Consider the following 4,679-nt stretch of genomic DNA (forward strand, 5'->3'; position numbering starts at 1 on the left):
TTTTTTTTCACCGACCGGTTGGAGAGAAGTCGGTGAGCTTTCAGTTAGCTTAGCTTCTTCCTGCTGATCTCCAGCTAGCAAACTATCGCGATACTATGAGACGGACGAGATCAGAGGCGACCCATATGAGAATTGTTTTTCTTTTTTCTTTTTTTTGCTTTTATATATATATACAGTCTATGATATATATATATATATAAAAAATATTTATATATATACATACACACACACACAACGTATTTTATTATAAATATATATTTATTTCTAAGCCTAAAAACTAGTTTCCCAGATTACAAAATCTACAAATTCTGCAACAATTTGGCACAAGGAATATTAATATAAGTGTCATGTTTCTTTTGAGTACAATATCCCAAAATTGTCTTCTGATTTACAAGCAAGCAAAGAACAAGCAAACATCTCAGGGATTTCATAATGATATTAGGTGTTGATATAATGTATTGGATTCATATGTAAATAAGGTAAACAAGTAAGGATTGCAAAAAGTGTCCCACATTACCCTAATTTACCCTATATTTGTTTCATTAGTACAACTTTTGGGGTATTTTTAGTTATAAGTTTTTTGTTTTTCCCATTGGATAATTAGAGATATGTTTCTATGTGATATTAAGTGTGGATGTAGCTCCTGTAAACCAAACAATTCCCTGTGAATGATCAATCTATGCATAGATACATATATACATATTGTTCATTAGTCCAGCTGTCCATGAACTGCATTTACTTATTTTTATGTCTTAATCAATTAATCAGCAAGTTAAAATTGAAAGCATCTGAATATTGTTTGTAATATGTGTGTAAGTGGCCTTTAGCAGCATACTGTAGGGCTATGTGAGCTTATCAGTGCCCATGCAGGATGAGAGCTGCTGGAGTTAGATTTGTGTCTTTATTACATACGAGAAAATGAATTATCTGAGAGGGAAAAAAATGTTTGAGAGAAAAAATTATCACACTGATAGCAAAAAAAAAAGCATTTTATGAGAGAAAAAAAATTATAATAGGTGTGATTTATATGTTATTTATATATTTGAGAGAAAAAGTTTTCATACCAATAGCAAAAAATAATAATATTTGAGACTCTCAGATCATTTATTTTCTTGCATGTAATAAAGACACAAATCTAACTCATACTCTTTAACTGCTTACTAACAGTTGGTGCTGCAGCTTTTTTCCCCACTGAAGTGCAATACCATATTTTTCCTGTAGAGAACATAGGCTGATCATTTTTGCCTTAGGGTTTGATCATTTTATATAATCAAGAAAGAGACTGATAGAAAAATGAAATACAAGACTGAGGCTGAAACCAAGTCCAAAAGTCAAAGTTGCTTTTATTCTTGCAAGAAGGAGCAGATCAACACCGTGCACAGAGTAAGCTCAGAGATCAGTTCTTTGAGCAAAAGCTTTATACCTAACAAAGTAGCAAATCATCTTTTATCAACAAGTGTTACCAGGGCGCCAGATGGTGGGTTGTTTTCCCTCTGGAGCCATCCCGTGCTGTCTCCGTTGTCGAGTCTCTCTCTCTCTCCCACCACTTGCGACCTTCAACATTAGTCAAAATAACTCATAACATAGGATGGAAATTTACTGCAACAAAGAGCAAGTATTAACTTCTTGACCTTCTAGCACTGTGGCCTCTTACAATCACAAACACAATAACTCTACTTCTACAAGTGTGGAATGCAAAGTATAACGCATACACTTTTAATCATTACTACAGTCATTAAAATAGTCACGCTAACCATTCTAACACATACTAATATAATGTAAAAAGTACAATCACCAGTAAACTGAATATAATGTTGCAAACTGATTATGCAGATGTGAAAATGAATATAAGACATTGGTGTTACTAGTTTTAGGAACACAAAATGAATATAAGAGATTTGTATTTTCCCATCAGAGACCCAGTCTTATGCTTATTTTGTTGTTATTTTAGGCAAGTTATGCAAATTATTACATGACTAATATTAATACATAGTTATGAATTACTATATTATTTGTTACAGCAAAAATATTGTAATTACTGACATGGGCAAATATAGGCATCCACAAGTTTTTATTGTATGAATTAAGGTGATTTAGACCTTTCAGCCTCCTGATGAGCATCACAAATTTCCACTTCAACTGTCCCACATTAGGAGAGGCGCATAATCTGGGACAATTTAGCACAACAAACACAGTTTTAGGGATAACCGAACTGAAAAGGGCTTGACTAGAGACATCAAGTATCATACACGAGGAGCCAGAATTAGGGAGAGCGAGGGTTTGTATGTATTACACTAGCAGACAAATATAAGAGCTCCATGTATTTACTCATCTTTACATACATTATTAAACTCAAGAATAATATTTAACTGTATTCATGAGTTAAACACTGGAATTAGTTATAAATGGAAGTTAATATGCATAAAGGAAGACACGTCTGGTTTATTGCCAGAGCAAACAGAGCAATGTTTTCTCTTCCTAGTTATGAGAGCACAGATTCAGAGCAGATTGAGTTCACCTGCGTCTAGTTGACAGACAGGTGTGCCCCTCAACAGGTTTAAATACAGACATGTATGTGCTTTCAGCAAGCACTTTAACCCTCCTGTTGTCCTCAGGTCAAGGAAGGATAGGAGGAAGGAAGGAAAGGAGTAAGGAGTAAGGAGGAAGGAGGAAAAGAGGAAAAGAGGAAGGAAGTAAGGAGAGAAGGAAGGAAGGAAGGAATCAAGGAAGGAAGGAAGGAAGGAAGGAAAGGAAAGGAAAGGAAGGAGTAAGGATGAAAAGAGGAAGGAATTTAGGAGAGAAGGAAAGGAGGGAGGAAAGGAGGAAGGAATTTAGGAGAGAAGGACGGGAGGAAGGAAAGAAAGCAGTAAGGAGGGAGGGAGGGACGGAGGGAGGGAGGGAGGGAGAGAGGGAGGGAGGGAAGGAGTAAGAAGGGAGGAAGAAAGGAAGGAAAGGAGTAAGCAGGGAGGGAGGAAGGAAAGAAGGAAGGAGGGAAAGGAATAAGGAGGGAAGGAGGAAGGAAATGAGTAAGGAGGGAGGGAAGAAGGAAGGAAGGAAAGGAGGAAGGAAGGAAAGAAGTAAGGAAGCAAGGATGGAAGGAGGAGGGAGTGAGGAAGGAAAGAAGTAAGGGAGCAAGGATGGAAGGAGGAGGGAGCAAAGAAAGAGGGAAGAAGGAAGGAAAGAAGGAACTGTCAAAAGAGACGGGGTCAATTTGACCCGGGAGGACGACAGGAGGGTTAATATTTCAGTCACATTTTGTTCTTCCTTCTCTTTATTCTGTGGTTTATTCTTCTACCTCTGTATTATTCTGCCTACTTATTATTCCACACTCTCTATTGTGTTTTGGACATTTTCAACTGTTACTTTGTGCTAGAAAAACTATTAAAATGTGCAGATGTGTGCTATTATGCTTCTGTTTTCTAGTGTATTTCAGCAATTTTATATTAATTTTAAAAATCAACATTTTATAAAGACAGTCTTTGACAACCCCTGTGAAGAGCACATTGCTGTAGTCCAGTCTATAGGAGATAAAGGCATGGGCCAGTTTGTCTGCATCTGATAGGGTTTGAGAGGGGCGGAGTTTACAGATGTTTTTAAGATGGTAGACAGATGTTTTGCATAGATGTCTCATATAATCATCAAAAGTCAGTTAAAGAACAAACTGAACAAGTCAAACCTAACACCCAGATCAGTGACTGGGGAGGAAAGGGGGTTATCTTGGCTATTAAAGGTGAGATGAAGTACGGGGGATGACTTCATCTTCTTAAGACTGAGGGGGAGTGATCTAGACCTGCATCCTCCCAGTGAGATAAATTCCAGTCCTACCTTTCAAGCAGGACTGAAACCACTTATGTGCAGAGTCTGACAGTACTATGGTGGCATGGAGGCCCTCTATGAGTGTGATCCACAGTGTCAAATGCAGCACTCAGGTCAAGGAGAATCAGGAGAGAAGGGAACCTGACACCAGCTGCCATCAGTAGGTCATTCACAACCCTGTACAGAGCTGTTTTTAGTGCTGTGTGCTGAACAAAAACCTGACTGAGGAATAGTAATAATAATAATTAATAGTAATAATGATAGTAATAATACGTTTTGTAAGTGCAAGTCATATGTTTGTTACTAAAAATGTCCCCACCTTTCATGTCGTGTTATGGATTTTAATGAAAAATTAAAATATATGGTTTGGTTTCATTAATAAAAAAAAGTCATAATGTCATTAACTGAGCCTATACAAAGGATTAGGGTTAGGGTTAGGGTTAGAGTTAGGGCAAGGTACTCCTCTTGGTTTTGGAAGCATTAGAACACAAGTCTGTATGTCTGTTCATTAGTCCAGCTGTCCATGAACTGCATTTACATCTTAATCAATTCATCAGAAAGTAAAATTTTAAAGTGCATATTATTTAGAAAATGTGTAAGTGGCCTTTAGCAGCATACTGTAGTCCTATGTCGATATCTATGCAACATATTTAATGTAATTCTTTAATTTTTTTCTATTATGTCTCTTGTTTATTCATATGGACCTGCTGACGTGTCTGAAAATCCGAAAAAGTCTTCTTCTTCTTCTTCTTCTTTTTCTTCTTCTTCTACTTCTTCTTCTTCATTCATAGTGAAAATGAAGGAATGTATGCATGTATGTATGTATTTTTTTTAATTCATTTATTTATGTTGTGTGTTCTAGT

Source organism: Scomber japonicus, chromosome 5 (assembly GCF_027409825.1).
Source record: "Scomber japonicus isolate fScoJap1 chromosome 5, fScoJap1.pri, whole genome shotgun sequence".
Taxonomy (NCBI): Eukaryota; Metazoa; Chordata; class Actinopteri; order Scombriformes; family Scombridae; genus Scomber; species Scomber japonicus.